The sequence below is a fragment of the Apteryx mantelli genome, chromosome 8 (assembly GCF_036417845.1).
Source record: "Apteryx mantelli isolate bAptMan1 chromosome 8, bAptMan1.hap1, whole genome shotgun sequence".
NCBI classification, from domain to species: Eukaryota; Metazoa; Chordata; class Aves; order Apterygiformes; family Apterygidae; genus Apteryx; species Apteryx mantelli.
In genome coordinates, this window is record NC_089985.1 from 19,323,226 (window position 1) to 19,347,340 (window position 24,115).

Below are 24,115 nucleotides of genomic sequence, written 5' to 3' on the forward strand. Positions count from 1 at the left end.
TGGATCCTTACTGGATGTTGGTGTATTTCCTCCTCAAAATGCAAGCTGAGAAGTAATTGGCTGAAAAAATATGGGGAAAAATAGAAATGTTTCATTTCAAATTCTTGATGCAATTTTCCATATCTTCTTTCATGTGGATGTAGCTGAACAAAATTGTTTATTAAATTTCTTTTCCAAAGGGCAAACTTAGGACTTCATTTTCTAGGAATGATTATAAACTGGTCTGAAATGTTGCAACAGGAGTTATAGCAGAGAGCTTTTTGGGGGATGACAAAGCCAAAACACAGAAACAGCAAAGGTGAGATAGTTATTTATCAAATAGTTAGTTATTTACCACAAATATCTTTCTCAGTCCCTGCATTGTTTCCACAGGGGCCCTAAGGTGTGTATATATATATAATGTTTATACCCTTTTTGAGCGATTTGTGAGGCCTCTGTGAGCTCAGGGATTTGTCAGAGGTGGGTACCCCAGTCCACTGGACTGCTGGCGCTTAGCGAAACCAGAACTGTAAATGGGTCTGGAGTAGAGTAATCGTCTCAATAAATGGCAGCAAGTCCGAGTCTACGAATGATCTACTTTTCTCGTCTCTTTAGCCTTCATATGAAGAAGCAGGGTGAAGAAGCAGTGCTGGGCTGGGGAAGGGGAGTAAAGCAGGGTGCAGTACTCTTCCACTGCATATTTAATCTGCACTTCTGACTACTTCCTTGGACCTTGATAAAATGAAATTTTTGTTGCCACAGTAGCAGATTGCAAGTTACAAGATCAATGTGCTTATCAAAATCTCTGCGTTTCTGTGTGCTGGAAGCCAAGGACAAACCCGAGAGGATTTCCATGGACTACGCACTTCTCTGTTGTGTGCCACATTTACACTGTCAAGCTATTACCTCAAGTGTCTTGTAGCTATTCCACTTTTAAACTTGACTGTGACCTTTTATTATTTTTGTTCCCATGGCCACTGTGCCCCTTTTGTCCAGTCTGAATGACATCATATCTGCCTGGCCCTAAGTGGCTCCCGTACTCAGGAGCTTGAGTAAATGTTACAAAGTAAGAGCAGCTAATTAAAAATATGTAGTGTTGACATCTGTTTAATATATGCAATATTTCCAGAACTTGATAGCAGACCACCTTACAGCAGCAAGGGTCTAAGTCAGGCTGTTTAAATAAAGTAATTATAAAGTGTAGTGATATGGTTATAAACTTGGAGCTGTTCCAAATGGAGTCATAAAGTGTGCTAATTGGTGCTGAGAATTAGAATGCAATAAAAGTCAAATTTACAACAGTGACTATTATACAGTGGAATTAACTTGGCTACTCTAGAGGTTTTAAATATACCTAGCCATTAAGAGGTAAAGTCACAAGATTATAGGGATCTTACTTGAACAACAGAGATTGACATGTGTGTTTTCATTGTTGCAGATTAAGATAACAAGAACAACTTAATTAACATATTTAGTTAAATGAAGGGGATGTGCAAGGCTATTTGTTTGAACAAATTATTAGTACCTACGGGCTTGATTAGGTAACAGGTTGGAACACTATCAAAAATTTAACTAATGATTTGAGTCGTTTGTTAACAGGTTAGAATATATTTAATTAGTTTTACCACCAATATTTAATCAAAGGTGCAGAGCTCCCTCATTTCATTAAGTGCTACATAAGTTAATAAAAAGTATAAAGATTACTGCTTTAATAGTGTTGCAATATCTGTAATTTTTAGAACTACAGAATACAAGCAAAATCATTTGGAACCAGAGTAGTAATCTGAATGAAATGCATCACAAATGACACATTTATTTAATATAGTTCTGTAAATTGTAAACTAAAATTAACTATCCAAGAGCTCCTATTTTAAAGAACAGTCTTGAGGCACTCCATTTTCTCTGGAAGCAGCTTCACAATTCATCCAACCTCTTTCTTTTTTCCCGTTAAAGTTATTTTTTTTATTTTGCTGGGGAGTGATACAGCATTTGTGATTGGAACTTGATAAAAACGTTGACTTTTATGTCATGCTTTCTGTATCTATAAAATAACAATTATTGAAATCTGAAAATGATCAGGACCATGAATAAGTTGTGGTTATGCCAGTCCGCTGTAGTAGTCTTACTGGCATAGGTTACTGTCTGTCCTATCCTATGTCCTTTCTGACAATGAAAAATGGAGACTTCAGAGGAAAGTGTGAAATACCATTTGCTAGAGAGCCATACTGGAAGTGATAGGTAGGGAGAATTCGGTTGCTCTTCTCCGTTGTCCGTATTCTCTGTGTCTGTTTTGATCCAAACTAATTCTCTAACATGGATTTCAGTCTTTGTAGTTTAATTAAAGCCAACTAGGTGCTGTCCAACACTTTATGGTGGGTAGGTGATAAAGTTGTTTTGGCATTCGGTGCTCTGCGCACTAGTGGACTTCACAGGCTCTGCTGTCTGCGGAGGGGTCTGATGCTAATAGCACGTTCCTGAATGTGGAGACTCTGTCAGGTATGTTATGGAGAAAATACATGTTGGAGAGGGAAGGCAAGTAGACATGAGCAAGAGGCACTTTTCTATAATTCCCCGAATTCTCCATATTTAAAGTAGAACAACTTAAAAGAATACAGTTTAAATGATGTATCATAAAAAAGACACAGACATTGTATGCCGTTGTCATCTTAAGTTGTCTTAAAACAAATGAAAAGATAACTGTAATAGTCAATACCATTAATAATTCAAATGGAAACAGGTACAGCACTTGCAGTATTTAAACTGCACAAGGATAGAGTTAGTTTAGTATCAATCAACAGCTGTGGAGTAATTGCCCTTTTAAAATGTAGTTATAAAATTGTTGGCAAGGATAACATTAAGCCGACAGTCTATGACAATGTTGCTAATTTGATAGCTGGATCACCAACAGATGCTTCGAAAAGCAGATCTTCCGTTGATAACTGAATCCGTGGGTAGCTTTTTTGCAAGTCTATTATTGTAGAAATAATCAGCTAATAAAATGTATCAATTTTTTTCTGCTAAGTTGGAATATGAGCTTACCTTTTCAATGCACTCAACTGTCAGAATAATATGATGTGAAAATGAGATGTGAAAGGAAAGTTTGTGTTTGAGCCACTCGTTTTTAAAAGAAAATATTTGCATATGAATATTGCAGAGCTAAATGTAGGCATTGTAAAAGGAATCTCTGATTCATACCAGATTTACTGTAAGGAAAAGCTTATATGGTTCTTAAGAGGAGGATATAGGTTGATTTAAAAGTGTGTGTGATAGATTGTTTGTTGGGAGTCCCGCAGTATCCTGGTCCAGAAAGGATTGTTTCATTTCATTGTAGCATAAAGTAACGGCGTAAAAATCTGGTTGCTTTTCCAGACTGAATCTTTGATCCTGGGTGTGAGTGGTCTTTATTTGCTTGGAAAGCAGCTTAGGAAGCGTCCTGTGCAGCTGCAGTTTGTTCCTGACTGCGGGCGTGCTGCCTGGCCTCCGCGCCTGGCGGTGCCGGGGCCGTACGAGCAGCTCGCCCTTTCCCGCTCTGAGGTTCGCCGGAGATGGGCCAGGCACGAACCGCGTTTTTGTAGTGAGTAGAGTTATTCTTTTGGAAGAGCACCTGGAGAAGGGTGGCTGTTGTAGCGTTTGCAGGAAGCCGCCTCAGTTTCCTCTCTCCCCGACACCTGCAGAACAAAGTGGTGGTGAACCCTAAAATTTCTTTCTTTTACCCATTCCTTTTTTTTTTTTTATAACCCCTTGATAATTTATTCTCAGTTATGAGCAAACATAACAGCTTTGAATATGTATACTATATTTGAATATCCTCTTTGTCAGTTGATTTATTTATTTCCAATTTCAGGTGATAGCAATATAAATTTTCTGATTTATATTTAAATTGCATTATTTTGGGATCTTCCTGAAATTTATTATGTAATTGGTTCTAGTTTTCCTTTAAATGTGGATTTGTTACTTTACTGTTTTGGAAAAATAACTTCAGCTGTCTGATGAATTTGTCTTTCCCTACCTATCATTTTTACACCTCCCATCTTAATAAGCATATGGGAGCTTAGTGACAGATGCTGATTTTTTTTTTCTTTGTTTAAAAGAAAAATCTCTCTTGGTAGCTTAATCCTATTGAGTTTAATGTATTTATGTGACTACAAGATTCCTAAGAGATTATATAATATTTTATATGTTATCAAATTTTATGAACACTTAAAATAAAATGCCATGGTACGTTTATTCCCAGTTTTTGATTGTTCATAAAATATGTTTAGATTCTACAATGATACTGAAACAAGCATCCTTGAGCTCATTTTGTCATAAAACTTTGCCAATTTATTTACAGTTTCTCCCAGCTACTCCATTTGGATCGTCAAGTGAGCGTAGCTGAGTAAATGTCAAGAGAACAGGTACAGAAGGAATTAAATGGGAATTTCAAATCTGAAAGTTCAGTTACTTTGAAGCTGCTCTTACAAGAACTTAGATCCAAAATATAATGACATTACTATTGCTAATAATGAAACATTATCTATATTGATTGTGCCATGGTAGTTGCATTCATAAAAAGTAGTACTTGCTTTTCTGGTTTTTGAGGGAATGGAATTTGAACAGAAACTTATTTTTTTCTTACTGCCTGAATGACAATGTATGCAAGGTATAAAAGTGAGTGGTGATCATAGAGGATTTTCAAGCTTATAACCAAAAAAACCCCCTCTCTTTGGACTGTTATATTTCAGCAGATTTATTTCAGCTACTTCTCCTGCAAAATAAACTCTACGGTTTTGAAGAGAAGGCTGGGGAAAAGCCTGTCCATATTGCAAAGAAGCAATGCTGTTTTTCTTTCTTCTGATCTCTTTTTATCTTCTATCCCCCACTTTTCTTGTTTTCTTTTTCCTCTCAGGCTACTGATGCAGTGCAGAATAGCGATGAGGCAAAATTCAGTATAAATTAAGGCAGTCGTTTGCAGATAGCTGCTTTGGTCTCCAATCAGCCCAATAGTGATTATTTTCCCTAGATGAAATTGATTATATTCCATACGTGGTAGCTGCCACGGGAGCCAGTACCTGCCAATGCTTTTAAAGCACATCTTGGTGTTATGTTTTAATTCAACACTAGAGAGAGAGTATAGTTTCTTTTGTTTTCCCTAGAGACATTTAGGGGAAGTGTAAGGATTCAGGGCAGCACCTAAAACTGCAGAGATCATGCAGAAGCCTTCCCTTTGCCTTCAATCCCTTTTCCTCAAATATAAGAGAGGTCAGATTTTGCAGAGGTGTGAGCTGTGGAGCTCTGTTCTTATCTGTAATGTGATGACTTCAAGCCATTATGAAAAAGTTTGGTTTTAGAACTGAAAAACTTGAGACAATTAAACTCCAAAAATAGTTCTCCATGCTGATGAGATTCTTTGTTTAAATAATATCTTTTTGTGTATTATGAAAGCCAACTATTTTCTAAAATAGACATTACTTCTGCCCTACAGAGCCTGCAATAGTGTATGACAGTGGATCAACCATTTCACCCCACCTTTGAATCTATTTTTCTTTACAAAAGATCATTTTTGGCGAATGTTACATGGAGGATAGCAAAAGAGTTACAAAACTTCTTTATTTTACTGGGTTTGCTAGCAAAAACCTAAACAGGATTCAAACAGGAGTGCTTTTGAGCCAAGTCCGGCAGCCGTGTGTCCTGAAATAACTAAGAAAATTCATTCAAGCAGCTTTAGCAATCAATAATATCCTGAGCAATTTGGTGCTCTGCATGTGCTATGATGGGTTTATACCAACATTAATCCTCATGTGTAGTCTGTTTGACAGGGCCAGGACTTGCTGTGAAAATGCAGATTGGTTGCATGGTTTACGTGGTGTGTTGGATTTGCTGTATGTTTATAGCAGATCTGATGAGGACCTTGGACCTATCAGAGTTGCCTGTGTGGACAGGCCTACATTTTTAAGCATAACGAACTCCTTGTTAATGAGAACCTAAACTAGATCAAAAGAAAATCCTTCTGAAATACAACTTCTGTGCTTTTGGGGCATCATAACTGGAAAGCTCAAGCTGCTTCGTAGTTATGAAGTTCCATTCCGGCTGCAGGCAGCACAGGATCAGCACTGTTAACGTGGGGAAGAAAGGACCCGTTCTTGCCTTCTTAACAATAAGCCCTTGTCATGTTCAATGACTGGCTTCGAACAGTGGAAAACCCAGCCCAACTCAGAGCCACCCTGAGGGTAAGATTGATCTCATAGTGCGAGAACTTGGTAGAAACTCCAGCTGAGGTGGTCTGGGAGATGTTTTCTTTAGGTTGTGAAAATATACTAGGACTGCACCAAGTAGTTTTTCTCCTCTTTTCTTACTTTCGACTACTATGTAGCAAGCAGGGATCTAGCACTTAAAAGTAGCCAGAGGGGTTGAGGGGGAGTTAGGGGAAAAAAAAAACAAACACTTTTTTTCTTCATTTCTCAGGGCTTCTGAATCTTGCTTTACTGTAGGAAAAACACCTGTCTAGTCTTGGTCTCTTTGCCTGCTTAGCAACCTTGTCCTCCAGCATTTCCTTTATTTTTTTATATGTAAAATGAAGATTGAAAATAACTTTCCCCCTGCTCTACCTAGTCATTTTTATACATTTCTACAATGCCAAGCACAGCAGCCTTCCTGTCTCAGTTAAGGTCCGTGTGTGTTACTGTCATCTACAAGTTTTAGATCAACCTCTAATTGACTCACTTCGTAGAAAAAACTCTGTCCTCTAGTGGAGTTAAAAATGGGGATAATATTTTGATGTATTTGCATAATATTTTTGCTCTTGAGGACACATGTTTTCGTATAAGTACTGTGAGAAGGTGTAGACTTGAAAATTTCAGTCTAACTCCTGCATACACTCAAATAAAAAACAAACTGACTTCCTCTCATGAGATAATTCAGTCTGTCACTAAAAAAAAAAAAAAAAAAAGAATGGTAATCTAATGACCCAAATCTTTCCATGATAAATAGCAGGACACACACAGTAAGGTGTCAAAGTTGCTAACTACAGTTGACAGATATTCAGTTATTAGTGTAGTTTGAATGTTTCTGTGGTTTACACTGATAGGCTTTCGTTTTCCATGAAATAAATAAAAACAACAATTTTAGCGGTCAAGATTTCATTCTGCAGGCTTCAGATGCTGCGCAAGTAATTACTACATCTACCTGTCAGTGATAGTGCGATGTGACAGGGAGCCTAATTTGTAGAAGGGGACTTCTTAAATCTCCAAAAGCTTTCAACAATGAACATGCAGGAAGAAAAAGCAGTGTTTGTATGCAAATGGAATTTGAATCCTATTTCTCTTTTCTCTTTGAATAGCTTGCAAGTCTCTTGCTAAAAATTGCTGCTGCTAGTGTTTTGCAGCTGGTCTTATGACTGAGAAGTAGACACCTTTTTAAATGAGAGGTCAGAAATAGCTGGAAGTTAATGTTTATTTTCATGTGCTTGTTAGTTGCACGGGATTGTATTGATGCAAAAACATGTCTGCATAAGAAGCTTTACAGACATCTTAAATTTGAATGTAGAAAGATCACAGTTACTTTACAGTTCTTCTTTTCAAAGACTTTTAGGTTTTGCGCGAATGCACATGTGGGTACACCTCTAAAAGGAGCATAGCTATAAATGACAATGTCATCTTCTATTTTGAGCAAATGCTCAAGGAGGAAGTTTCAGGTAAATTTTATATATATTAAATCACAGTTTTATTGATACATCATAATGCAATTTTAGTAGTGTATATTATACTAATTGTTATGTATGATCATTAAATCAATTTTTTTGCTGAAGTAATAACAGACTTTCAGATCAAACTATGAAACCAAAGAAGAAAAGATAATAATTGGAGCAAGCAAGAAATGTATATTTTGCTTTCTTACGTTGGAAATTCTGTTTCTTCTCTTACCCTTTATGAACTTGCTTGAGTAGCACTGAATGCAAACTTAAAAATGGTCTTCAAATTGTTTACTTTGCTTCCTTTCTTGGCTATCTATCCTTTCCCAGATGCCTGTCACCTAAGTTGCTTCCTCAGTTTCTCATAAATATCTGTCATCTTCGCACCTTGATGTAATTCAGTTGTCCCCTTCCCAAGCTTCCCCAATTATTTTTCTTTTCCTCTTTAGCCCTACAAAACTCAGCCCCTTGTCTGTTTGCGCTTACCTGGATTCCTTTGCTGCTGCCTGATGCCAGTATTTCCATTCTATGTGATTAATGTACTTGGCAAACTTCTCTGTGTATGCTAAATGTGCAATTACACTGGGAGCATAACAATGTCATTTTTGCCTCTTGTCATGTCCTTTATCATTAACCTCAAATTTAATAGAATGTCTTTCTGAATGGTCATTTTTTGTTATGATGTATCATTATCCACTGCTGTTAGTTACCAATATGTGCCACACAGTTGTATAGGCAGCTTTGAATGGGAAATCAGCCATGGTAACTTGAGTTAATTGAAGTGATTATTTCAGGAATTAAACATCATCAAATGAACTCAAAGTTCTTCATTTTGCTCTATAGTGCTTCTATGAAGAGGGATGCAGATGATTCTGGAAACCCAAGCTGAAGAAGTGAGTTTTGATTAAGCTCGCATGACTGAGGTTTATGATCATTATGACTTGATAAATGTTAGAGGGGACTTCTGTGACTAGCAGCCTTCAACAAACACACAGCTCTAAAGAAAAGGTGCTTGCAGGAAGCTGTAGGGACACTAGTAGCAGGCATGGGAAATGGGCAAGCTTCTTCAAAACTTTCCTGTTGTGCAAATAGGTTTTAGAGTCTACTGAACTCATCCCCAAAAGTACTGAGGCTCTGATCAACTGGTTATACTCTTCTTGCCTTCTGGCTGAAGTAGACTGAGGTGTTGTAATGTTTCTATGGTAAGAGGTGGTAAATCTGCTTATAATTACCTGTTATGAGAAAAAAGTTTATAAAGTTGGAGAGCTGTGTTCTCCAACAGAGTTCTCTCTAACTTGATTTCCAAAACCAGAACTATTTTCAGCTGTGAAGTACATGTTAATTCTGCACTATAACTGGGTCAGTGTGTGTGAGAGGGAAATGATGTGATAAGTATAAAAATAAATTTATAGCACCTAGATTCCATGATGACTGCTGCTCCATAAATATCTTTAACTAAAATTAACGTCTTTTAGGTATGAGTGAAAATGAAGGGAGATGACCAAAAATAAAAGTGCAGGAGCTTGTGTAGTACAAAAACACTGGAGAGGACAGGAACTCCATAGCTTCCCAATCCCATGCCCCAATGCAGTTAGAAAAGGAAGTAAAACTAGAGAGCAGTCATCACAACGGCCAATGTTAATTGTTGTTAAAAGGTCCATTTCTAGAGGCATGGAAGGTTTTGTACTTGCGCAACAGTGCGGCGGTCACTGGCATTACGCACTAATTGGTCAGGCTACAAGGGCAATCTCTTTTGCAATGAAGACTGCTGGCACCTAAAGGAGCAAATGCTCCAAACTTTATTTCTTTTACAAGGTCATAGTCTGTTGCTGAATCAAGCATTTGACTTTGGAATCATTATTTGATGGGGTTTGTTTGAATCCTCTCCAGATTTCATTGTGAAAGAACGTGGAGCATCCTAACTCATGCACAATGGATTTCTGGTACTTAAGGATGGTTTTATAAGCTCATAAATAATCAAAAAAAATTGCCCCCAAAATAGCTGCCTGAGCTTCAACCAATTATGGCTTTGTTAATGTTTAGCACCAAAGTAATAATAGCGAAAAGGAATAGAGAAAGGAAAGGAGAGAAAATGAGAGTTCTGAAAGAAAAAAACAGTGTTTTTAATTGAGATAAAATAACTTTCACAATTTAGTTTAGGGGAACATAATTTTAGAGGTGTGTTGCACTATCATTTCAAGAAGCCTGGCAGACCTGCAGGCTGTATGAAATCTAAACTTTGCCACCATACGTCATTTATCAACAACATGAAGGATCAAGCTCATGTTGGAGTATTGATGTATACTTTATATTACATCACATCAGTGTTTAACTCAAAGTGCCTATGAAAGGAATGCTAAAATTGACCTACAGCTTTTTTTATTTTTTAATTTTTTTGAGAGAAACAGGTCATCATGTGAGTAAGATGTCCAAGATGAAACATGTTTTATTTATTTATTTATTTATTTATTTATTTATTTATTTTAATGGAGAGGTTGAATCTGTTGATCTGACTCATATGATATTAATACTGCCACACTGTATTGGGTACCACCTCGGTAGTCCATCTGATAAGTTTGTGTATATATATGGCTTTCTTTTTTTTTTTGGCAGATTTTGTTTCTGTCTTGGATAGGCAAAAACTTTCTTTTTTAACTTCCCTTTCTTTTTGGATACATCTAGCAGGCTATGTAGTGCTGGTAGCTTTTTTGACGTTTGTCAGATTTGCTGTTTTCATATATCCAGTAGTTGATACTATATAGTACGTCAGTAAGCAGATGTCTTTCCTCTCCAGCCCTCCTCAAAACAAATAATCCACTGCCACAAGCTTAGTGATTGATCAGAAACTGGATGGACAAAATCATCCGTAGCCAAACACTAGCTCTTTAATTCCTGTCTGCTGTTGGTCTTTATTTAATCAATATATTTATTAGTAATACAGGATGAAGTAGTCATGACTACACTGGCCACTCTACAACAGTTTTGTATTGTGAATCTGTGGGATTGAAAATTGATTTTTGTCCCAGTACGGAATGTTTAAAATAAATGAATTAAAAAGTGGAACTCCGATTCAGATGCTATTACACAGATTCAGATCAGGGTTTTTTTCTTCCCAGATCATAGTGGAGAAGTTAACCACAACAGAGCAGCTTTAAATTTAGTAGAGAATGCTCAAGATAGTGATGTGCAGAAATATCTTTGTCTTCTTTGGATTTGGAGTAGATTTCATATGATTGAAAATATTCTGCTTGGCTCCAAAAGTGACATTTTCATTTTTGACATAAGGGGTAGTAGCTCATATTTGAAAAGTATACTGGTTTATAACATACCAGTCCAGAGGTACAAGTGAAATGAGAGTTGCAGAATATCAGGAATCTTTTATGACTGTGCTCCTTTCGTGAAAATCATTATAAGGTTTATATATAAACCAGGTCCAGGAGATAGGAAGAACAGCTGTTCAAAACAAGAAAAGCCTATATTCCTGTACATCATTGAATTAATAAGTATCTAGTATAATTAGATGTGGAAATATTTTTCCCATGTCAGAGTTACAGGGTTTCAAAACATTTTTTATCAGTCATGAATATTTTCTGAAGCTAATATTCTGAAAATCTGAAAAATAATAGTTTGTATCAGAAAAATTGTTTTTGAACAGTAACCTTTTCTTAAAAAGTCACATTTGCAGAGTCAGCTCAAATGGCAAAACTTTTTGCAAGAATTTTTTGATTTAGAAAATTGGCTGTGATAAGCTGCTGTTTACCATCTGGGTTTGCTATTGCTCAGTGGAGGTTTTTTTTTTTCATCGAATATTTTGTAAAATATTTAAATACCACTCACAGAACTCAAAGAACTTTCCCAATTAACTCGTATACAATTCTGCTTTTCATATACCAGTTTTCAAGTAGTTGGTCAGTAACTTCACGTCCTTTAACAAATGGAAAAAAAGACTAAATTGTCCCCAGGATCTTGCAGCCCAGTGCTCAACCTAAGAAGGCAAGATTCTCCTTCCAAGAGCAGGGCTCATTTCAGCAATGCCATCTCCTAGGAGCTAACTTTGTCCCCAGGGCATTCAAGTACATAGCTTCAGTTAACCCATGCAAAGAGGGTGTTAAAACATATGCTGTTCTTGTACAGGAGAATACGTGCTTCTCTATTTCTAATCGAATGAACAGATCACACCTGAAGTATAGTTTCTATTTAAAAGAATTATTTAAAGCTTTGAAAGCATGAATAATTAACCTGTTATGTAAAGGGATAAAATTAATGTTTTAAAAAGAAAATGATAAAGATGGCAATTTGGCCTTTCTTTAAGCACCAGATAGTTTTAGAATTTTGTTCTACTAGTGCTGTCCCTTAATTTAGAGGGAGTTGAAAACATGAGCTATAGAAGTTTGGGTGGTAGTTTTGTGTTTTGCTTTTGTGCGTTTGGTCTTTTTTTTTTTTTCTTTTTAATTGAACAACTAAAGGTCACTGCAGCAATAATCTAAAGTTTATTCCTATGGAACAAGTTAACTTCTTGACTTCCTCCTCCTTTTGTTTTGTACATGCGAGTTATTCATACAGTGCTTTAACACAGCCAGAAGTCAAACCGAAAGGTCGCTACCTGGGTTACTTGTGCTGTGGTCCACCATCCAGTAGCTCTGCCTGCTGCATTACGTTGTCAAAGTTAGCCTTTCTATTGACAAGCATATTGATTTCCTGATTAATGTACCTCTGTTTTATTGGCATTTACTACAGGAGACATAATTTTAATGTTTGTGTGATCAATAGCTCCATCACCAGCAAGAGCTCCTACTGCTAGCCTGCGCAGCTTTAATGATGGGGAGTTGTATATTTCTTGATAAATACTACAGGGAAGTTGTAAACATTACAAAAGCAAAGAAAATTGATGTTCTGTGCAGATTCCTATTGTATTTCACCCCTGGGAGAGAATGCAAAAACTTTCAAGTAATTCTCTGTAGAGAAAGGAAACCAGCAGGTACGAGCTGTTTGGGCTGTGGAATATAAATGCATGGGAAGTAATTACTTTTCAAATTCCCATTGTGTAGTCACTTCATCTCAAATGTGTAAATACCCGTAATAGAAATTATGGCTTTTATTCAGTTTTAGTTTAAGAAATTACATTTTAATTCCTTTAGTTAACTTCATTAGAGGAATGGATTCTGTGGCAGTCAGAGATGCTTCTGGAGTTGCAGCTGTCCATAAATTACATAAGGCACCTGAAGGCATCTACTTAAAATGCACCTAAAGTGGTTTTTGTTCTCTGAATTGTAATGGGCTTTGCAATTACCTGCTCGTTCCCATTGCCTCCTGCCTTCTCTTCCTTCCTTCCGTCCTTTCTCTCTCTCTCTCTTTCTGCTTGTTCCTTTCAAAACCAGAGAAGCAAAATCAGAGAATTTTTTTTCTGCTCAGATAAAGTAGTACGCTTCAGCAGGAGTAGTACATTGTTAAGCTTTAAAACTAGATAATCAGAGAAATGACAATAAATTTCACCATTTGCCAGAAACTTTGTCTAAATATTTTTCAGGTTAGATTCCTTGATGTGGTTTAAGTTTAGATTCCCTTTGGTTGGTTATTTGCCTTGATTATCTGAAAGAGGTATCACAGTGGTGTTTCTCCTTGTCTGAGAATATTCTTGTGTTTGAATATTCTCGTGAATAGTATAATTTTGTATGAATGCGCTCATTAAATCAGTGCTGGGTTATCCTTATAGACATTAGGAGATGAATGTTGTTTTTCAGATAGTTTATGCATTGTATAGCTTCCAACTGGTCTTTCAATAAAGTGCTTGTATTTTGGGAGACCAAGTACCAACCATTAATTCAGAAAATAGGATGCTGAAGTGCAACCTGTTTCAAGTTCCTCATCTGCTGAAAAGCAGGTAGTGTCCCATAAACTGTTGAGATTAAGGAATAAATTTGTGCTAAAAAAATCCGGCAATTCCCAAGCATACAAGTTATGTGTCTTGACCTTTTGGCACCAGTTGGAAACACTGGGATGTTTATCACCTGCTGCCAGCATAGGCATATCTCCATGGCTGAATCTCTACAGGGAAACAAATATTAGTGTGATGATTAAATCCACTAAATTTAGAGCTATGTAGTGATGATGGGCACAGCATAAGGTGCTAGTGACAGGCAGCTACATCCTCTGGTAAACAACTAAACAGCAGTGAGGTCAGTAAGGAAGGTTTAGCTAGGCATGAGTTTCCGGTGTTTGTCCGTGGAAATGTCTTCAAATGTGCCCGTCTTCCTGAAATAATTCATCAAACTGATGTCGTGGAAATCTGGAAATACACGTGTCTCTGGAAGTTCATGCTGCAACAGTAAACATTTGGCTTAAACAATAACAATATTGGAAGGCGATGCTGCTCCTGATAACTGTTTCTGTGGTTGATTTTAATAACATAAAATTAATTATTCCACTTGTGGCAAGCCAACTAGTTTGAGTCATAAGCATCCAAGTGAGCTGTTTCAACTGCTGGAAATTTTTTAAAGCCGTAGGGTCCCCTGAGGGGATGCTGATGCTGCCTTTCATGTCAGTGGCTTTGGGTTTAGTCCCAGCTTCAGTTTCTTTTGCCTTTTTTGTTGAGTAGAAACTTGCTGTTCAGAGGTTTGACTCATTTATTTTGGACACTGTGGGACTCTAAATTCTTCCTAAGAGGCGAACAGAGCATCGCACTCATCTGCCTCCCAAGTAGTGGTAGGGCAGGTGGAGTTAGAAAGAGGCATTAGAAGAGGGTTGATGAAGCCCTATCCAAATAATGTAAATACTCCAGTGCAGGTCAGATTGTTTAGTTTCACTGAAGTAATGACAACTTAACTTTTAAACTGAAGGATTGTAAAGTGTTAAGCGCTGGCTTCAATCAGATTTTTGTTTTGCTTTTGTGCTTCCTCTTAAAATTGTATGAGTGTATAAATATTCATTACCTAGTGTACCAAAGTGCAGGTATCTGTGTACATCCACTTCTTTTTTGACTAAAGGAGTGTGATATATAAATCTTTATCTGAAACAATAATGTATAGTGATGGAGTTCAGGTTTCGGAAAGCAATGACCCTTTCTGGCCTTAGGTATCTCATTTAATCTCCCTGTGATTTATATCACTTTTTGTTATATGAGAGTAATTCTGTCTCCCTCTGATAGGTCCAGGAGCTAAAAAACCTGCTTGAGTAAACACAAAATTAATATTATAGAATTTTTTTTCACTGTTTCATCTTGCCTTTTTGTTTTCTGGTGCCCTGCAACATAGGTCCTAATCGGGAAGAATTAATAGAAGAAAATAGGTGCCTTTTTTAATAAAGGAGGATACACTCCCTCACAAACAATTCCAATGGAACTCAGGGCAAATGGTGCTTAAGTTTCATTTTAAGGATTGGTCATTTATCCATCTTTTAGCCTCAGGGTTTTCCACAATTCAGCTTGCTTTTTTTTTTTTTTTCCTTTTTTCTTTTTTAGCAATCACTATAGCAACCCAGCGTTATCTGATGAGCAGCACACACAGAGGGCAGATACCCATACATGCAGCATAAGATTATGAACAAGAAACCAGAGAACCAGGTCGACCAGTAGAGGTACTATGTGAGCCTGTCACACAGAAGACCTGAGCCCAAGCTGCAATTTTTTAGGTCATTAACAGAGATGAATTTCAAGATGTCATCCTGGGCCCTAGTAGACATATCAGCTTGATTGGTGGTTTCTCATCAAAAAAAAGTCTCTGGCTGGAATAGCAGTGCAGCTGCTGGATTATCTGACTCATAAGAGCTGTAAGAAAAACTAATCAGGTTTTAAGTATTATTTATTTCCTCCTATTCATGAGCACTGCAGTGGCACAAGTATTTTAGGGGTAAAATTCTTAAATGCCTCTTAGAAGCTGTGTTTAGCTAGGGGAAGGTGAGTGGGGACAGCATCAGATGAGGAAAGGTGGGCTTTTGATAGCTTTTAACTAAAGACTTGGATTTGAACTTAGCTAAGGTACAGACTCCAGGTCAACCTCTGAAACAGCTAATGGAAAACTTATTTGTATTATCATAATGCATAATTTCCAGCGACTCAGTTCTTCAATCTTTATCCTTGTTGATTAGTTCCTTAATTAATATTAATTGTAATGAGAGACCGCAGGGTAATGCAGTAGCACCCAAAGGGGAAGCAGAGCTGCATGGCTCTGCCCCAGCTGCGTAACATTGGTGAAACGGTACCGGGATCCTGCAGGAATGAATCCCTCCTGTGTTAGCCTCTCTGTCCAGGAGGCATGTAGCCAGGGTTTTAACTGCATGTCCCTCTGTCCTTTCTCTTTCTGCCTGCTGGAAGGTAGAGGACTTTGTACCCTGGTGAGTCCTGTGCTTGTTCCTTGCCGCTCTCTGCTGGGCGGCCCACTTCCTTCTGGTGGTTCGTAGTGTGAGAGCAGCACCAAGAGCAGGGACAGGTCAGTGTTCAGCTACTCTGCACCTACGTTTCAATTCATAGTTTGCTGTATTCTAGGATTATCTTTGATTTTGTCTTATCATGTTATTAGTTGCATGAGAAATGCCTGAAAACTTCTCTATAATATGTAAAAAGAAAGAGGAATCTCAGAGCGTTCCAGCTCCTGTTCTGGGCTAATACAGACCCTGTTGTCTCTGTGGTGTGAAGAAATTGGACAAGTGCGAAGAGCACATTTTTTTACTTCTTATTATGAAAGAAATGACATGTTTTAAACAGCGCTTTGCAAGAAAGGGCTTTTACTTGCTCTCATGGTAGGTGCCAGAGCTCTGCCTGTAAGCAAGCTTTTGTTCCAAGGCAAGGTTAATTGCACCTCATCCTTCACCTTCTAAATACATGTTATTTTACACCATTTCATACTGGTATTTTTTACTGATGAAGATCATTTTATTCTTTAGCTCAGCAATTGTCAATTTACTTTTTCTATCCTTTCCCCAGCATCTAAGCCAGTTCTGTAGCAAGTAGAAAACTGTACTGCAAATTTGGCAATTGCAAAATAAGCAAGACCTTTACCTTTAAAAGCTATGATGATGGAAAAGGGAGGGGTATCAAAATATACTCAAGCACTAAACTACAGAGTTTATAATCCCCCCATCCCTCACCCCTCACCCCACAGGAAAACCTATATACTGAAAAGCCCATCTTACTAAAAAAAATGAAAATTCTCTTCCAAATCTAAGGAAGTGAGTAAGAGTAAGCGTTCTTACGGCACTTCGTTATCCTAAATCATGGGTGGAATTTGGACTGCTGGGAATAGATTGATGAGCTTGAAAGTAGCTTTGTTGTTCTCTGCCTTACTTAAAAAAAAAAAAATACAAGCGCCTCAGTCTCTCCTTTCAACTCTGTTATTGTATGCTTTTAATTGAACATATGAAATCAATATCAATTTAGCAGAGATCTAAGAATCTATGATTTGAACAGTAGGTGTCTGATGTGAACAGTAGGTGTTTGATGAATACCCTTTTAAGGTACGTACCCAAAGTTCAAATGTTTTTAAAACAGAATGCAACCAGCTCTGCTTGTCCTTACAGCAGGTGGCGGGAGAAGGTGGCGCTGATGAAGTCACGGGATCAGGTTGGATGGCTTTCTCTGCTGAACTTTGGTCCCCAGTCTTTTACCCTTGTAACTGAAATTGCTGTGGAAACTTGTAAGGATAAACAATATTGAAACTTTCAAGCATGATTTAGTGTTACCAAGGTAACCATTTGTAATTAATTTTAAGCATCAGCTGGCTTGTGATGAGCACGCAACCTGACAGAGTTTCTCAGAAGGATCATTTCCCAATTTCTTAGCCACAGTACTAAGAATGAGAATTTTCTTTAAATATAACGTCTGCAACAACAAAACAAGCCACAGCTGTGGCATTGGTCAGCAGGCAAGGTGAGGGAGTAGTTTCCAGACATAGAAGTAGACAAGTAGAAATGTGCAGCAAAAGACCAGGAACGATGAACTGTAACTTGATGGATGAGGGAGAGTGGTTAAAACTGCTGCTGAGTGGTCTGCACTCAGTAAGTGCTCTGTGCTACTGCTAGTCGGTGATTTTGGTTTAACTAAGACTATAACAACACCTGCAACTAGAGGTTATTCAAGCATAGCGTGTTTATTTTTCAGAGCAGATTTTTTCTTTATTTTTAAAAGTAAAAAATCCTCCCTCGCTGTGACAGTCGTAGGTTTGCAGCATGAATTTTGGTGTCTGTGTTAAGATTCATGCAGCTGCAAGACTTAACCCCAGTAGACTCTCTTGCGAAATGAGAGGCTGTATGCAGATCTGAAGCCAGAATCGAGAGCTGAGGTTTAATCCGTGCGGGCAGGCGAAGTGCCTCGCTGCAGGGCTTTTGTCAGGAGAAGATCCTGCTAATGGAGGCAGCTGAGGGATGTGCTGAAAGAGTATTTCGTGCTGAGGCTTTATTCCTGACCTGCTTTTTGGCCAACATTAGTTACTGACAGTTCCTCCCAAGGGGAAGGTTTTGGATCTGTTTTTTGAGCCTCATAGCACAAGCCAAAAAAGGCCAGAGTGGGTGGGACATGAAAATTTGTAATTTATCTGTCTTTTAGTGCTGTATCTCTGGAAGAGATGAGCTTTCCCTTCGTCGTCTCCTGCTGACTTTCATACTGTGTGTTCAGTGAACATGAAGGTTGGAGATCGTGACCGTTCATGTGTGCAAGTGACCAAAAAAGGAGGCAAATTGTTCAAGTCAAAAGCTGCTGTGCTCTGTCTAAATTCCCAATAGCTGTTCTACCCATGAGGAAAATGAAGCATGTGGATGACAACTGTAAAAAGTTATTGAAAACAGTCTATGTAAGTGTGGCTTCATAAAATTATTTCATCCCCAGGAGGAACAAATATTTTATGGGAAGAATCAGTGGGAGAGTTAGGTCTGCATTTTTGTGTAGGTGAATGACAGCTATGTAGAAATTTTTTGTTTTATTTCAAAGTGTTTTGCTGCGTATATCAAGTTTTGATACACAGCATGTTTTAAATTGGGGCAAAGCATGAGTAATATGATGAGCACAGATTCATTTATGTTTTTCCCCTATAAATTACTTCGTGTTTAGTTTCCTAGCTAGCTAATTAGACCCATGGGAATTATTTCTTAACCAGTGGTAGCTAAGATATTTAATTCAGATCTGAGCAAGACTTTTATAAAAATAATACGGCTATTAAGTACCACTCCCAAATAGTCATGCTTTCCTCATTAAAACTTTTTAACTACCAATGCTAAAAAGATGATGATGTATTCCATTGCATCATTCACGAACTTCCACTTCTGGTTTACACCTACCAATATGGCAGTCCTAGATCTGAAGCTCTTCATGGGGAAGGACTATCAATTTTAAAAAATTTTGTCTCCCACTTCCTGTACATTGATGTTTAATAGGTAGAATGCTAGAATTCAGGTGGCAATAAGGTGCCTACGTTTATCAACTCAAGTAAGTAATTTGATGGAGTCAGACCTCCCCATTATTGATTTATTTAAGTATGTATATATCTTTGATTTTTTTTATTTGTGTGTGTGTGTACATCTGTTCCATTTGTTTATATTTTAGGAGTTAGGATCATATTTTCAAATTTTTCTTTCATCCCATGGCACTACAAATGTTTTCTTTTATTGACTCATTTTACTGAATCAACACTATGATTATTGCATAATCCCTGAACTCCATCATCTAACGCTTTGGACAGTCACACTGAATACCCAAAACTTAGCCGTATAAATAAGTTTTCTTCAAAACAGTAAAGCAGAAGAACTTTTTTATGTTAAACTAAAAGCATAGTTTTTATGTTAAACCAAAAGCAAGAAAGAATGACATAGGGCCCGAATATTTAGAAATTGAATTTAGTTACTGGCATGGTTTGACCATTTTACTTTCTGAATGTCAGCTCCTGTCTGAAAAGCTCAGGTTACTCCCACAACAGGATAATACAATGTCAAAGCAACCACAAGTTATGGTGGTTTTTCTTTCATTTTTAAAAGGCAAGGTGTTCTAATCCAAAAGACTGCCAATACTTTATGTGAAAATAAATACCCTATCTTAAATTAAGAGGTTATTAAACTCAAGTAAGTAAAATCGCTCAATTTTTCATTTGGTTTTGATGCTAAACTACTTAATCACCACTGAAAGCTTAAGATTAGTGAAAGCTAAAACATTACTTCTGCTCCAAATGTATGTCTGTGAAAAAGAAATTTATTTCCTAATCCTACAGATGCAAGCACTGCTGTATTGGATATATATCCAAGTCAAAATTTAGAGTTTCAAGTAACTGAGGGCCCATAGAGCATGGTTACTTTAGACCTGTGCAAGAAATACCATAAAGGAAGTTCTGTCTGAACATACGGAAAAATTTCTTTGATGTAAGAGTGACTGAGCACTGGAGCAGGTTGCTCAGAGATGTTGTGGAGTCTCCATCCTTGGAGATGTTCAAAAGTCGTCTACACACAATCCTGGGCAACATGCTCTAGGTGACCCTGCTTGAGCAGGGGAGTTGGACTAAATGATCTCCAGAGGTCCCTTCCAACCCCAAACATTCTGTGATAAGCAGTTTGGGATGACCCTGCTTCTCATCTCAGTTACTCTGGAGTACATTTATAGGGAAATTTGTGAGTGAAACTAGTACTGTGGAAGTTGGTGTAATTATTGCTGAATTATTCTGAAATAACTGAGATTGTTTTGTTTGCCACAATATAACCCTAATGAGCCACCTTTTTCACAGTGTCTTTGACTTTACTAGGTAGGGCTTTGATAGTGGAAAGGTAGCTTACACAAAGTGATGCTGTTTCAGAGGAAAGAGGCAGTTGCAGACGCTCATGCCAAGCAGCTGGTCTATGGCCAGATGGTGTGGGAGGGAGGCAGCCCGGTAGCGTGCAGCAGCCACCGTGGAGCTCTCCTTCAGGGCCCGTGTCCAATACCTGGGGCCGTGACGCCGACGGCACCAGGCAGAGCTTCGCCAGCTCGTCCTCCCCGAGGCAGGTGTCCCACTGCGTGTCCTGCTGCCACCAGTTACGTGTCTGACTGCATTCAGAACATAAAGTGAGGAACTTCATCGTGGTCTTTTCTTCTTTTACTCGCTATTGTGAGAAGGGGATGAGCCCTATTTAAAGCACTTTTATCCTCATTGCCTTGAGGTGGGGGAGAACGTAATATTTATATCTCTGTCACAGTTATTCTTTGTTCTTGGTAGCTTTTCTGAACAGCAGCCTGGAACTGATATAATTCTTAAGGGTTTTACTGCTGCCAGAGTCTTGAATGGCAGTAGTAAAATGGATCCATCATATTAATTTTGCTCTGTGGCTATAGAAACGTAGAAGCAACAGCAGAAGTGCTTGTTGTTAATCATCAGTATTGCACTTTCTTCTCCAAACCCATATCACTCATGGTGTTCTGCTTTTGCATTTGCTGAAGCCAGGGGGAGCTTCCTGTTGGGGCAGGAACGTGCCCACCCCTGGCAGGAGAAGCCCTCCAGTGCCCTTTGCCTACCGTAACTCAGAATACATGGTAGAATGAATATGAGGCAGGGTTTTTTGCTTAATTTTGCATGTAGGAGCTTTTTTGTCCAGTTACAAATCAAGCTTGTTTTCAAAGCATGTTTCTAAATCTAATTATTTAATGCCTGTTAGCTAATTATGCTTTCAGAGCATGAAAACTTTGCAAATCAAATATTTATTTTGAAAAGTGTCATTTTCATCAGTACTTGATTTGTCTCATAATTAATTCCTTCTGCAACTCTAACATGATGGTTTTGCTGTGAATTTAGAGAAATGAGAACTGTTCTACTGAAATAAAATGGTGTATGTACAGGCAGATACCATTGCCTGAATACAGATGACATCTGATATACCCTCAATATCCAATAGTCTTATGTTTAAAAGTGCCTATTCCCTGACTTGAAACTTGTATTACTTTTCTGATTCACCTCCAGCTGTTCAAAGGAAAAGGCAGGAATTCATTCAGCTGGAACCCAGCTAAATTGTTTTTAATTGGTCCCCCATGATTATAAACTGATATGGGACAATTCATTGTGAAATGTCTTTATCGAAGTCGCTCAAGTTATGCTTATGCACTCACTGAGGAGCTGGCCTTCAATGCTCACTAACAGGATACACACCTCTAATTTAACAATGACATACAGACAGCATGATATATGTTGTATTTTCTGTAATGAATTATTTATAAAGGCAGATGAGTTTTTAATTATTTTGAATGCTTGATTGCATGAAACTTATATGTGAGAATCCATGTGATGGCTAAACAAAGCACTGAGACACTTTTCAAAACTTTGAAGGATAATGTTTGAGGACTCGGAGCATTTGCAGCCTCAGGCTATGCCATGAAACAGCTGCAGCGTTACTCTACCTAAAAATCTACAACACAGTTTTAAAGAATCATTGTGGGAGTACTGAGGGGAGTGGGGGGAAGGCTTAGAAGTGTTTGACTTCTAGTATTTCTGCATACATATAAGATAAAAAGCATTAGATTATTACCATATCTAAACCAGTTTCATTTTTGTGTTATAAAATCTCTTTGGGTTTTTATAAAAGAAAGAGCAATGAAAAGATCTGGGGGAGTAGAAAGAACCCTTCTATTTTCATATTAAAACATTTGGGAATAGGAAACTGTTTAAGAATGATTTTTAAGTTCAGTAGCATGTCCACATGTCGTAAGAGAGAGTCACTAATCGGTTACTTACAAATTTAATAACATACTTAATAAAATCACACACACATAAAACGGAACATTAAGTTTTGTTAACCAGAATTTTATTTCTGTGTCTTATTAATCCTGTGGCTGAGTTGCATTTTCTCCATATTTGTCTCTGCTCAGTTTTAAACTGGATCCTGGCAATACGGTCTGTGTCATCCGTGGGGCTTACTCAGAGTGACCGTCTCGTCACAGCCCGCACGCTGGAGCTGTTTACTGCCCACCAGTGAAGTTAAGGGTAGTGCCGGGTAGCCCTAGAGAAAGAAAATTTCCAAATTGGAGGCTCAGCACTTTTTTCATTTCCCAGGGAGCCTTTACATCAAATACTCTCAGAAAGCCAATAGCAGTCATTTTAGCAATTTAAATCCTAGTAGAAGATTTTAAGTTATTGATTTGCAAAATCAGTTTTAGTAGTAAGATACTACTTACAATCAGTTAGGATTTTGATGTGTATGTGGGACACTAGCAGGAACAGCTGTGCAGAGCTATCTAGGTGGGTTTTGTGATGCTCCTCAGTCCAGCCTACACTGCCACTGCTGCCGTGGCCCGCTGCTCTTCCAGCTTTGCCCTGAGCTTGTGTCCTGCCTGAAGCTAGGAGCAAAATCCTGCCAGGGACTGTTGGAATAATGGAGCTTTTCCTCATGTGAAACTGAGCTTATCCTGATGCGGTTGTCTTGACGGGAATTGAAATGTGCAGCCATTGCTAGCTGCAGGCCACAGCTTTGTACCGAGTTTGCAAGGGCTCTGGACAGAGACTTGTCGGTCTTTGTCTGAACTCATCTCAACTGCCTAGAGCTTTGTTTTAACCTGGATTTGCTGTAAAAGCAGTTTTTCTTCTGACAAGGTGACTGTCTAATCTGTTTTGCTTATCTTTGTATAATATAAAAATACTTTTCATATACGTAATAGTACCAAGTAGTTATTCTGTGCTACTCAGTAGGAGCCTTGTCTCACTAGGTGTTTCTGATGCCTGGTCCCTTCACTTGGGGGATCTCCCTCTGCTGCAGCTACAGCTTCTCCTTCCCTTTCTTCCAGCAGAGGAGGTGTGCTCAGCAGCCTTCATGTTGTACCTGACAATGCGCAGGAAGTGTGGTGGGAAGCTTTTGTTATAAAGCATTTACTTATTTACTTTTTTTTTTTTTGGTAGTTGTTCAGTTTTCTGTAAAGCTACCTATGTTTTGGAGGAAAGATATTTTGTCTTATAAATTATCTTACAGACCAGTAGAAGTGAACTGAAAGCCATCTCAAAGTCCTGTGACCTTTTTAAAGCAAAAATAGAAATGCAAGGGGTGAATTCAGATGATAATCCTTTCTTTCACTTAATACATGGCTCCTTTGTTAAATGGAATCTAGCATCTGGGTTGAAGCTTGGTTGTTTATTGAGCTAAATTCATTTACACAGATAAAAATGTCTACAAATTTAAAGAGAATAATCCTGAATTTTGTTTGAACTTTTTAATATTATGTACCTAAAAAAAACCCCTCAAACTTGTAACGTCTGTGAGTTAAAGCAGAGTTTCCAAAGTTTGTGCAAAGTAATCAGTTTACTGTATTTTCTGATATTTCTCTAGTGCTAGATGATCTAGGATTAAGAGTTATATATGAGCATGCATCTGTTGCACGGGGTTGTGTCAATGACGTTTATAATTAATTATTTGAATTGGAGAGTACTTGATGGTCCATGTAGCCCAGAGATATTCTAAAATCTAGTTAGAGGCCGTATTTGCTCTGAGGTAACTAGAGAAAAGAAAATAGAAAGTTGTCTGGCTCCATTTTGCAGATAGGAGTTG